This window comes from Polypterus senegalus, chromosome 4, assembly GCF_016835505.1.
Source record: "Polypterus senegalus isolate Bchr_013 chromosome 4, ASM1683550v1, whole genome shotgun sequence".
NCBI lineage: Eukaryota > Metazoa > Chordata > Cladistia > Polypteriformes > Polypteridae > Polypterus > Polypterus senegalus.
Genome location: NC_053157.1, coordinates 107,904,388 through 107,918,462, shown reverse-complemented (window position 1 = coordinate 107,918,462; position 14,075 = coordinate 107,904,388).

The window sequence follows — 14,075 nt, the reverse complement described above, 5'->3', positions numbered from 1 at the left end:
GACTGATTGCTTAGAATGTTTGTAAATTTTACAGCTGCTGAGGAGTCAAAGAAGCGTTTTTTAACAATATGCTTCTCATGAATGTTTTCTATCATTATTTCTATATTGAATAGTAGAAGAAAGTGGTCTGAAAGACCAATATCAACGATCTGCTTCACATCAGCTGTTAGTCCTTTGGTGATAATTAAGTCTAACGTATGACCTGCTTTATGTGTAGGCTGATTAACGAGCTGTCTCAAATCAAAAGAGTCTAGGAGGTTCATAAATTCCTTTACTTTTAGGTCACACTGATTATCGATATGAAAGTTGAAGTCGCCTACAATTAAGAGTGTGTCATAATTCGTAATTAAAATTGACATTAGGTCTGAGAATTCCTCAATGAAAGACGCGTTAAATTTAGGAGGTCTCTGCTGTTTTTTTGTGTAGCTGCCTTCACACAGCTTCTCTGCTGCTTTATAAACGAATGCCATAAAAGGCCGTTGTTTCTCCTTGCTTCGCGGTTCTGTACTGTTTTATTGTTCGTTTATTATGATTGTTATAGTTATTGTGTAGCTATTTGAGACTTACTTTACTGTTCAGGTACCCATTTCCTTTATTTAATCCGCGGCTTGTACGCTATTTTTTGTTCGTTTATTACGATTATAGATATTTATTGATTCCCTTCTTTAGCCGAGTGCCTGCTCATATACTGTTTTCACTTTACATGCTTCCACTGGGATCTCTCATTAGGAAACATAATGTTAATTTTCACTCGTATGCAGATGACACCCAGTTATACCTTTCATTTAAATCAAATGAAGTTTCTCCGATGTTGTCTTTAATTAGTTGTGTTAGTGAATTAAAGGAATGGATGAATGAGAACTACTTGTCTTTAAATACAGATAAAACAGAGATGTTAATTGTTGGAGGGAATGACGCTGATCACAGCAATATTTTGTCGTCATTTAACTCAGTTGGAATCCCAATTAATTTTACTGAATCAGCCCGCAATATAGGAGTTATCTTTGATTCTAGCATGTCATTTAAAGCACATATTACAAAGTCGTCCAAAACATGTTTTTTCCATCTTAAAAATGTTAGGAAATTAAGGTGCTTTCTAAATAAACAGGATTGTGAGAAAATAATTCATGCATTTACTGTATCTCTAGTAGGATTGACTACTGCAATGCGGCGTTCACTGGCTGTTCAAACTGTTCTCTATACAGCCTCCAGTTAATCCAAAATGCGGCTGCAAGACTTATTACAAGAACAAGAAAATATGAACACATAACTCCAGTTCTTAAATCTTTACACTGGCTCCCAGTAAGTTTAGGTCAGATTTCAAAATCCTCCTTTTAACATATAAAGCATTAAATGGCCAAGGTCCGGCTTACTTGTCTGAACTTATCATGACTTACAAACCTGAGCGCACATTAAGATCTCAAGATGCCGGTCTGCTTAGGATTAATAAAATAACAGTGGGAGGTTGAGCTTTTAGCTACAGGGCCCCTAAACTGTGGAATGGTCTTCCTGCTTCCATAAGAGATGCCCCCTCGGTCTCAGCCTTTAAATCCCGGCTGAAGACTCACTATTTCAGTTTAGCATATCCTGACTAGAGCTGCTGATTAACTGTACAGACTGCATCTCTGTTGTTAGTCATTAGCACTGAAACATAAGTAACATGATAGTTATAACTGGATACTAACCCTCACCTATTCTGTTTCTTTTCTCGGTACCCAAATGTGGCAATTGGTGCCACGGCCCACCTGCCAAGTTGTTTGCCTGCCTATGGTAAAGTCATCCCTGATGGAGGATCACAGGAATCATGGGAAAGAGGGGTCCTTTCATCGGAGCAACGTTTTAGCCGTGGCATGGCCAAATGGGGAGGCAGCTTGATGGATGAGGTCTCCAGGACTCTAAAAATATCCAAACCTAATTATGTCATATCATCTACTGTTAAACCGTACTTCTAAAATTTTTATTATTATGCTGTATTAAGGAATTGTTCTGTTCTGTGTATTGTATTGTATTGACCCCCTACCTTTGACACCCACTGCACGCCCAACCTACCTGGAAAGGGGTTTCTGTTTGAACTGCCTTTCCCGAGGTTTCTTCCATTTTTCCCTACAAGGTTTTTATTTGGAGTTTTTCCTTGTCTTCTCAGAGAGTCAAGGCTGGGGGGCTGTCAAAAGGCAGGGCTTGTTAAAGCCCATTGCGGCACTTCCTGTGTGATTTTGGGCTATACAAAAATAAACTGTATTGTATTGTATTGTATATAAGGCGCTCCGCTGGTTTTTTCTGAAGCAGCCTTTACACAGCTTCTCCGCTGTTTTATAAACGAACGACATATAAGGCCATCCTTTTTCCTTGCTTCGCCAAGGAAGCTGCCTTTTTATTTAATCCATGGGTTCTCCACTGTTTTATTGTTCGTTTATTACGATTGTTATAGTTCTCTTTATATAGCACTGACATTGTCAGTTCTCACTCCGGTTGTAATATGACGAAGCTGCGCGAGTTCACTCTTGAGAATGCAACGTATAGTTGTCCAGGAGAAAAAAAAGCAATCTTGCCTCAAATCAATGGCAACCTTTTGTAGAGTTTGTCATCGCGAAGCAGAGCCTTACTGGAAATTGGAGGCATTTGAATTGAAATGGGAGATCAGAGGGTATAACGGGGATGCGAGGAATACATTGAGTGTGGAGAAACTTTAGAGACAGCATGTGTATTAACTTGTGGATTTTTCTGTGAGTATTTGGTGGCAGCGTGACGAAGTTGCTTCCGCAAGACCGCGTTAGCTGTGGAGCTCAGCTTGGAGCATATTCTTTTCCTAACTTTTCAATTGTGTAATGCATTTTTTGAACAGGTTTGATGCATGGAAGTGACCACTCGTACTGCGTTCAGTCAGTTCACGTGAGCTGCTCTCTTGTGTGATGTTGCAATGTCCATGGCTTTATTTAATGTTAGTTAAGAAACTTAAAAGTTTCTCGCTACAGCAATTTTAACTCCATTACAAAGTGATCCAAAGTCTCTTTTATACTTCATGTCTTCTCATTAAACTTGTATCTCGCGAATAAAGTATTCGTCGTAGGCATAACAAACGGAAGCGGAAGCGTGTCTATAAACTTAATTTAAACTTACGGTTTACAACGTGCTTTGTTTCCGCAGTAGCTGCACTTATGAATAAGCTTCTATGCGTTTTTCTTCAGCGCTCTTTGGAGCTCTTCCTTGTTTTCTATGTACTGCGTTCACAGTCAGTTCACGTGATTACGTGGGAGGCGTGATGATGTAACACGCAACTCCGCCCCCCATGGCCATCGAGCTGAAGTCCATTACAGTATATGGAGAAAAATAGGTTCCAGTTATGACCATTATGCATAGAATTTCGAAATGAAACCTGCCCAATTTTAAGTAAGTAAGCTGTAAGGAATGAGCCTGCCAAATTTCAGCCTTCTACCTACACAGGAAGTTGGAGAATTAGTGATGAGTGAGTGAGTGAGTGAGTGAGTGAGTAAATCAGTCAGTCAGTCAGTCAGTGAGGGTTTTGCCTTTTATTAGTATAGATATATATATATATATATATATAGTAACAAAGGTGGTATATATGCGCCTGACCCGACACAGACTCACACTGGAGGCACATATAAGGCCGGGTTATACTTCACGCGACTTTACTCTCTCTCTTTATTTTCTACAGAAAGAAAGAAGCAACACCTCCACCTCCTAGGCGCCTACTTAGGGGCCGAGAAAACTCTTGAGAGAATAAAACTCAGTTTTTATTGGCCCGGAATAAATGAGGAGGTCCAATGTTTTTGCTAGTCCTGCCCGGATTGTCAGTTACGTCATATACCTAGGAGGGTCTGCGCTCCTCTCGTTCCGATTCCCCTCGCTGATATTCCCTTTGAAAGGATCGGAATCAATCTAGTAGGACCCTTAGAGCCTTCGAACTGTGGACATAACTATATTTTAGTCATGGTGGATTATGTGACTCAGTACTCAGAGGCAGTTCCGTTGCGCTCCGCTAATACGAAAACTATTGCAATAGGGAATTGGTAAGCCTTTTTTCCAGAGTAGGAATACCTAAAGAAGTCCTCACGGACCAAGGTACTCCTTTTACTTCGGATATGTTCAGGGAGGTTGCCAAGTTACTCCATATTCAGCATCTAAAGACATCTGTCTACCACCCGCAGACCGATAGGTTGGTAGAACATTTCACCAGATGCTTAAGCAAACTTTTACCACTCGTGCTCTTTGCTTACCGGGAGGTGCCACTAGCCTCCTCAGGGTTTTGCCCATTTGAACTATTGTATAGGCGCCAGCCCCTCGGGCCTTCTGGACATTCTAAAAGATTGCTGGAAAGAGGAGGCTCTTCCCTCAATTAATATACTAGAATATGTCGCACAACTGTGCAACAGATTAAATAAAATCTGACCCTTCCTAAAAGATCACATGTCACATGCTCAGGCAGTGCAGGCACAGTGTTATGACCATAACTCAGTCCTCAGGGAATTCCACCCTGAGGACTGAGTAATGGTGCTCGTCCCCTCCTCCCATTCCAAATTACTAACCCATTGGCAGGGCCCTTATGGGGTTAAGGAGAGAAAAGGGCTCGTCGATTATTTGGTGAAGCTTCCGAATCGTCTACCGAGTGAGAGGGTTTACCTTGTGAACTTACTAAAGCCATGGAGAGAACGGGAGATCCACCCTGTCTCCGGTACAACCCTCTCCCTTTTTTCAGAAAGACCGACCCTTAACCTCCATCCCAATTTGACATCCCACCAACGGCAGGAGCTAGAACAAGTGATCCTGTCTGTCCCGGAGGTGGTTAGCAAGACACCCAGCCACACCTCCCTGATTGAGCACAGCATAATAATGGATCCCGGGGTGGTGGTCAGGGAACGTCCCTAACGTCTCCCGGAGACAAAACATGCGGAAGTGGAACTAGAGATCCAACAGATGTTGGACATGGACATAATCGAGGAAAGCCTCAGTCCTTGGTCCAGTCTCATCGTCCACGTTTTAAACCTAATGGCTCCTGGAGATTCTGCACCGACTTTAAATGTCTTAATCAGGTTTCCAAATTTGATGCCTACCCTATGCCCCGAGTGGATGAGCTCATTGAGCGTCTGGGTATGGCTCGATACTTGACTACACTTGACATGACAAAGGGATACTGGCAAATTCCCTTAGCGGCATCCGCCAAAGAGAAAACAGCCTTTAGTACCCCTAGTGGACATTGGCAATATAAGGTTCTCCCATTCGGACTGCACGGGGTTACCAGCGACCTTCCAACGTCTGTAGTCTGCTTCGGCCCCACCAGTCCTATTGTGCCACCTACTTGGATGATGTAGTCATCTATTCCGGCACCTGTGAGGAACATATCTTGCAGGTTTACGCTGTCCTCTTAACACTAGCAAAGGCCAGCCTCCGTATCAATCCACGCAGATGTTTTTTTGGCTTGACGGAGGCCAAATATTTAGGGTACCTGGTGGGGGGAGGACTGGTGAAGCCACAATGTTCTAAAATCAAAAACATCCTAGAATGGCCCTATCCGAATACCAAGAGACAGGTGCAAGCCTTCTTGGGGTTAGCGGGTTACTACCGCCGGTTTTCGCCCTGTTTCTCCCAGAGAGCAGTATCCCTGACAAATTTAACAAAGAAGAGGGCTCCTTTATATGTGGTATGGGATAGTGAAGAAGAACGAGCATTCAGTGACCTTAACACGGCCCTGACAATGGCACCAATATTAAGAACCCCTGATTTCTCTCTACCCTATGTCCTCCAGACCGATGCTTCGGACACAGGTCTAGGTGCCGTTCTGAGCCAAAGCATCGATGGTGTCGAACACCCCGTGATTTACCTGAGCCAGAAACTGTTGGACCGGGAGACCAGGTATGCGGCAGTGGAGAGGGAAGCCTTGGCCATTAAGTGGGCGGTGACTCACCTGAGGTACTACCTGTTAGGTCGTGAGTTCACTCTGGTGTCGGATTATGCCTCCCTCCAGTGGATGGCAGTTCACAAGGAGTCGAATCCCAGTGTCACCAGGTGGTTTTTGAACCTTCATTCGTACAAGTTTACCGTCACTTACTGCTGGGGTAACCTTCAAGCCAATGCTGATGCTCTCCTGGGTTCATGACCTCTCGGTTCGGTGCGCCCAACCCGATGGGTCTGGGCTTCATGTCACGCATGCGCGCATGGGGAGCCGTGTAAGGACCCGTGCGGTAGCATGAAAACTCTGGCCAAAGGGGAAAAGTGGGGTACTAACCTCTCTCTCTTTATTTACTACAGAAGAAAAGAAGCAACACCGCCATGAAAAGCACCAGATTCCCTAACCATATATTGCCATTTCCGTGTTTATTCCCTTCCTTCCGCCTACCTCTGATGACGTCATGGCTCCCATCCACCACTTCGGTTCCTTCCCAGCATTCCTCTGTTTCAATTCCGGTCCCACTCCATAAATGTTCCCCACTCCATCATGTTGATGGTCTGATGTATTGAATGAATATTTCTGACCTGTTTATTATTTCAAAACTGTTCAGTATACAGGGCCGGACAAACCCCAAACCTTTATGCTGTGTTTTGATTTATTTTACAATATATATACATCTCTACTAATAAAAGGCAAAGCCCTCACTGACTGACTCACTCACTCACTCATCACTAATTCTCCAACTTCCCGTGTAAGTAGAAGGCTGAAATTTGGCAGGCTCATTCTTTACAGGTTATTTACAAAAGTTAAGCAGGTTTCATTTCGAAATTCTACGCGTAACGGTCATAATTGGATTCTACTTATGTACATATATACGTCCATAGCCTGCAGCTTGGTCGCCTTGTGAGGCAGCATTGCATCCCCCATCACCACGCCTCCCACGTAGTTGGCTGCCTGCCTATATTGCGTCCCCCATCTCCACGCCTCCAACATAATTGACTGCCTCCCATATAAGGCCGTCCGTTGCTCCAGTCTCTTCATTCCTTTCTTTGCTTCGCCACGGTATTCACATCTCCCTGCTGATAACTGCAGCCTTTTTATTTAATCCACAGCTTCTCTGCTGTTTTATTGTTCATTTATTACGATGTGAAGTTATTGATGAAGGCGGTTATATGCTTACAACGCTTGACAGATGCCGAATGTCACTTCAACACAAATCCTGCAAATACTAACGTAATTGAAACAAACCATGAAACTCAAACTAATTATGACAGCTGCAATCCAAGCTGTGAGAAAACAGTCAAAAAGGAGGCGTGTCAGATGTTGTGGTACATTTTCTGATGCAGCTAGACGGAAACAACTTCGTGATGCTGCCGCCAAATACTCGCAGAAAAATCCACAAGTTAATAGACACGCTGTCGCTAAATGCTTGCAGGCAAATCCACAGGTTCATAGAAACGCTGTCACTAAATACTCACAGAAAAATCCAAAAGTTAATAGACATGTTGTTGCTAAATACTCGCAGGCAAATCCACAACTTAATAGAGACGCTGTTGCTAAATACTCGCAGGCAAATCTACAAGTTCATAGAGATGCTGTCGCTAACCACAGGCAATTCCACAACTTAATACACAAGATTCACAAGTAGTGATTTGGGTAGTGAACACTTCGATGAATTAAACCTGTTATCTTGACAAACACGGAATGTAATTTGAACACAACATGTCTTGCAAATACGAACCTAATTGAAAGAAATAATGATAATCAAATCCTTGATGACAGCAACACTCATAACAGTGACAAAACAATTACATTGACAATCATGTTAGATTATTTTTAAAATGTTTCCTTTTCTTTTTCATAACTTATTTAACACACTACTTCTCCGCTGTGAAACGCAGGTATTTTGCTAGATCATATATATATATAAATCAAAAACAAAACCTTGTTTGTAAATATCCTGACAAACTGCCTTTACTGTTTAAAGGACTGGATTTCCAGACTTATCTTTTGTCTGTGTGTAGTCAGTAAATTCTCCCCATCTTCACTTTGGTTCTCTTTATTTACTCTAGCTTCATTCTGCATCTGAAAAGATGAGTATGTTAGGCAGCCCTCCATCATTCTCGAGTGTGTACCATAACAAACTCCAGGGCACTGTTTCAGAGTTGATGTCTGCCTTACCCGTGATGTTGTAGTGTTAGGCTGTGCCTCAAATGGACCCTGAACTGCAGATGTTCTAGATACTCTTTTACATGCTCCCACCAAAGTTATTATAGTTAATGAGAACTAAAATCAAAACTTAAACTATTAATAAAAAACACTTTCGTAAACTAAAAAATAATTGAAATTATGCTTAATGCACTAAATTAATACAGTATATCATGAAACAACATGATACTTTTATATAAAATTAATGAAACATTTTCATTCTCTGTTAATTATATTATGTTAAATGAACATGACTTATGTCAATAAAGCATTATATTTTAACAATTGTTTATAAACTTTTTAAAAAATGCACCTCACCGAATTACTTAGCTATAACCTTTTTAGGTTGTCAATTATACTTGTTCCAGTATAATTTTTAGTTAATGTTCAAAGTTATTAATAAGAAATAAACAGGTTTCCTTTTAACATAACTTTGGTAAAAACAATACAAACCAACAAAAGATTAGTACAATATTCAAAAGCTGAAATGTACAATAGTTGTACAAGAACACTGCTTCTTTGGCTGTGCCAGAATGCCATCCCTCATGACCAATTTATAACTAAATATGAACACAAAATGCACCTTGGATAGAGGGTTATATCATGAAATATATTTATGTATATTTATGTAACTGTATATATTATAGAATAAATGTTAAATATTAGTAAAATATAAAGTGCAAAAATTGCTGCTTGGCACCTTCTTTTACAAAATAATTCTTTTTAATTTTCAAACGAGCAAATTCGGCAACTGCATTGTATTGTATTCGGGTGTATTATTTATTTGTCTGTCTTAATAGTATTTATCTGGTTGAGCAATGTTATGATAATACTAATGAACAGCAATACTGAAAGTAGTTGACCCATGATGAAAGTCAGAACTTTTTTTTTAACTTACGTAAACGTAACTGTACTAAGCGAGTAAATCTACAGACAGCTTAATAGTACATTTACTGACTTGTGACGGTAGTTAGTGAGCATAGTTTGATAAAACATTAAAAGAGAATACAAAGAAAAATGCAAAACGGAGTAACATTAGTTTGTGTGATTAAGTGTTTAAAATGAATATCTGAATATTTCTTGTGTGTTTTTTTACTTTTATTTCACTAACATTTTGCTCTTAACCGGCAACCCCACAACCTGTTGCTTCTTTGAAAGTCACATGACTTTACCGCCAAGTAATCCAACCTCTGCTGACGGTGAATCCACTGGGTGCGTATTAATTTCCGGTGAGGATTAAATATAACTATTTTGACTTCTACCTAAATGACTGAAATGAGTATATTGTACATCCCACAAGACTCAGTAAAGTAAACACGAGTTATGTTCAAAAGTGGAACGTAAAACAATACATGTATTATAAAGTAAATGCATTTTTGTAAATGTAACAACCTGCCATTTCCCTCTTTTCAGTGTATTAAAGTAGCTGAAAGGCTAACTGAAATAAAATAAATTTACTAAAAATATTTTTAGTTTTCGTAACAACCACATTTACCCAAGGACTAGCCTGGGCTACAGGGGTCCCGAACTTTAATCAAAATACATGAATAAGAATTTCATATTTGGTTTTTGAATAAACATCCCTGCTGTTAGTCTTTAACTCTTGTAACTTTTAACTCTAAAACTGAAAGCCATCTACCTGCACGCGCCTCCCGCATATATTCATCCATGGAACGGAGGCTGGTGACGGAGGGCAGGTGTTCACACCGCATTTGCAATGACAGAGCAAACTGATACGGGCGTATAAAGCGTGTGATGAAGAAAGCAGTTTACTGTGTGAAAATAGTGACAGTTCTTCAGGAGCTGATAGTGACAGCATGATACATTCTGGTCCAACTGTTAGTGAAGCATACCAAAGTGATGATTGTGCTTTGAATGTGCTCGGCGACTTTCAAAGCTGCTGTTCACTGGATCTCCGGGACTAAAGAAAGATGTATTAGATACAGATAATCCCGTACAGAATTTCAGTCTGTTCATAAATGACAACACATTAGCTATAATTCTGACGGATCCCGCGATACAGTATGTACACAGCAATTAATTCAGCAGCACGCATTATGCCAGATTTCAGGCTTTGTGAGTCTGATGTCCGTTATGATGAGCTGCCGCATTTCTTTGCACTTCTTGTATGTAATTCAAACACCTGAAGTAGGAATGTGCTGGTCAACAAAACCTTTACAGCATGGACAGAAACAAGTGAGAAACGTTACAGTTTATTTCTCATGTGTCTGTGTTTTGTTGACAATAACTAACCTTCAACTTAGCAGATTTTTTAAAATTTGATCGAGAGACAAACAGTAAACATATAAGATCAGCATATTGTTGCTGACCAATCACTTGGTTGTTTAACAATGAAGCAATACAAACGCATGCGTACGTGAGTTGCCAATATCTCTACTGAACTACGGGTGAAGAGAGTCTGCTAGCTAGTGAAAAACTAAACCTACTAATGTGTTTTTGTGTTTAATCTGTATTTATTAATTTATCTTTTTTAGTTTTACATTCACAGCTCAAAATATCTGATATTGTGAAAAGAACCCAGTGCCATATATATATTTTAAAATATTCATCCCACTCTTTTCAATCTTTTGCTCTCAACATAGATAGTTGAAATATTATACTCTTTTTGTTCTTAATATCAACCATGTCAAACATATTGCATATATAAATACAGTTAGGTCCATAAATATTTGGATAGAGAGAACTTTTTTTTTATAATTTTGCTTCTGTACATTACCAAAATTGAATTTTAAATGAATCAACTCAGATGCGGTTGATTCGCAGACTTTCAGCTTTAATTCAGTGGGTTGAACAAAAAGATTGCATAAAAATGTAAGGCAACTAAAGCATTTTTTTAACACAATCCCTTCATTTCTGGAGCTCAAAAGTAATTGGACAATTGACTCAAAGGCTATTTCATGGGCAGGTGTGGGCAAGTCTGTCATTATGTCATTATCAATTAAGCAGATAAAAGGCCCGGAGTTGATTTGAGGTGTGGTGCTTGCATGTGCAACATTTTGCTGTGAACAGACATGTGGTCAAAGGAGCTCTCCATGCAAGTGAAAGAAGCCATCCTTAAGCTGCGAAAATAGAAAAAACCCATCCGAGAAATCACTACAATATTACGAGTCGCAAAATCTACACTTTGGTACATCCTGAGAAAGAAAACAAGCACTGGTGAACTCAGCAACGCAAAAAGACCTGGACGTCCACAGAAGATAACAGTGGTGGATGATCGCAGAATCATTTCCATGGTGAAGAGAAACCCCTTCACAACAGCCAACCAAGTGAACAACACTCTCCAGGGGGTAGGCGTATCGATATCCAAGTCTACCATAAAGAGAAGACTGCATGAAAGTAAATACAGAGGGTGCACTGCAAGGTGCAAAGCCACTCATAAGCCTCAAGAATAGAAAGGCTAGATTGGACTTTGCTAAAGAACATCTAAAAAAGCCAGAACAGTTCTGGAAAAACATTATTTGGATAGATGAAACCAAGATCTTCCAGAATGATGGCAAGAAAAAAGTATGGAGAAGGCGTGGAACAGCTCATTATCCAAAGCATACCACATCATCTGTAAAACACAGTGGAGGCAGTGTGATGGCTTGGGTGTGCATGGCTGCCAGTGGCACTGGGACACTAGTGTTTATTGATGATGTGACACAGGACAGAAGCAGCCGAATGAATTCTGAGGTGTTCAGAGACATACTGTCTGCTGAAATCCAGCTAAATACAGTCAAATTGATTGGGCGGCGTTTCATGATACAGATGGACAATGACCCAAAACATACAGCCAAAGAAACCCAGGAGTTTATTAAAGCAAAGAAGTGCAAAATTCTTGAATGGCCAAGTCAGTCACCTGATCTTAACCCAATTGACCATGCATTTCACTTGTTGAAGACTAAACTTTGGACAGAAAGGACACAAACAAACAGCAACTGAAAGCCGCTGCAGTAAAGGCCTGGAAGAGCATTAAAAAGGAGGAAACCCAGCATCTGGTGATGTCCATGAGTTCAAGACTTCAAGCTGTCATTGCCAGCAAAGGGTTTTCAACCAAGTATTAGAAATGAACATTTAATTTCCTGTTATTTAATTTGTCCAATTACTTTTGAGCCCCTGAAATGAAGGGATTGTATTAAAAAAATGCTTTAGTTGCCTCACATTTTTATGCAATCTTTTTGTTCAACCCACTGAATTAAAGTTGAAAGTCTGCACTTCAACTGCATCTGAGTTGTTTCATTTAAAATTCACTGTGGTAATGTACAGAACCAAAATTAGAAAAAAGTTGTCTCTGTCCAAATATTTATGGACCTAACTGTACATGAAAACGAGGGAGGTCCTCCCCCGTGAGTCCCCTCTACCAGCACCCTAACTGTATTGGTAGTATTGATGCAATAGGCTGGCACTCTGTCCAGGGATTTTTCCTGCCTTGCATCCAAAGTTGCTGGGACAGACTCCAGGATTAATGTGATCCTGCTATGGATAAGTGAGTTTAGAGAATATATATTGCTCCTAATCTCAGATGCTGTTTCTGTGGTTTTGTGGCTGTCCATACTCCTATTACCTGCTCTTACTCAAGTCTCACTACCCCTAACCTTGACACCACATGCTTGTTTACCTCAATACAGTTAGGTGGGGTCTCCACACTGATTTAAGTCTAAGAGCCCTGTTTTTCCTAAGCCCCCATGATTTTCATGATCACGCCTATCAGAACACAGTAGAATCTATTTTCTGATTTTTGATATCTTTTCAGGCCTGCAGGTGGAAAAATTCTGTCTATAAATTGTATGTGCCTGAGATGGAAACAGATACAGTGGAACCTCGGTTCACGACCATAATTTGTTCCAAAAGTTTGGTCGTAAACCGATTTAGTCATGAACTGAAGCAATTTCCACCAAAGTATGTATGTAAATTCAATTAATCCATTCCAGACTGTACGAACTGTATGTAAATACATATTTTTTTTAGTTTTTAAGAACAAATATAGTTAATTACACCATAGAATGCACAGTGTAATAGTAAACTAAATGTAAAAACATTGAATAACACTGAGAAAATCTTGAACAACAGAGAAAACTAACACTGCAATAGTTTGCGCTATAGTGCTAGGAACCGCTCGCTAAAAACACTTTTTTTTCAATGAGTTGTAAGCACAGGGAAAAAGATGAACATTTGAAAAATCCGTAATTTAATGAACTTCCAAGAAAAGTAACATTGTCACAATGCACGCTATGAACCGATCGCTGTAAACAGAACTGAAAATCAAAACAAGCCTTTTCTACCTTATGCGTCCAGCCCTTCCTCTCTTGCTCGCTCGCTCTCTCTTTCATGTGTGCATGTGTCTCTCTTTCGCGAGTCTGGAGTGCCTGTGTGTGTCTCTATCAAGCGCACTCCTGTGTGTGTGCCTCTCTCTAGCGCATGCCTGTGTGTGTGTGTGTGCGCCTCTCTCTCGCACGCCTGTGTGTGTGTGTGCACCTCTCTCTCGTGCGCCTGTGTGTGCGCCTCTCACGTGTGTGTGTGTGTGCCTCTCTCTCTCGCGTGAGTGTGTGTGTGTCTCTCTCTCCCGTGCCTCTGTGTGTGTGTTTGTTTCTCTCGCACTCCTGTGTGTGTGTGTCGCGCTCTCTCTCTCCTGCTCACTTGCTCGCTGCAAAGGAAATGCACAGGGAGAGAAAGAACATTGTACAAACCGAAAGGGAAACTGGCTTGTTCATATACCGTGTGTGTGGTCGTAAACCGAGGCAAAAGTTTGCCAAACTTTTTGGTCATAAACCGATTTGTACGTGTACCGAAACGTTCGTGAACCGAGGTTCCACTGTATCACTATGGCTGGTAGAAAATAACTAAACCCAGTATGGAAGATTTTTTAAAACAATTTTGAATACAATATTGAAGGCATTAATTGTAAGCACATTGTCTTGGAGCAGGATATGTTGTGTGCTGTAGACATTTAGAGTACAAAAAA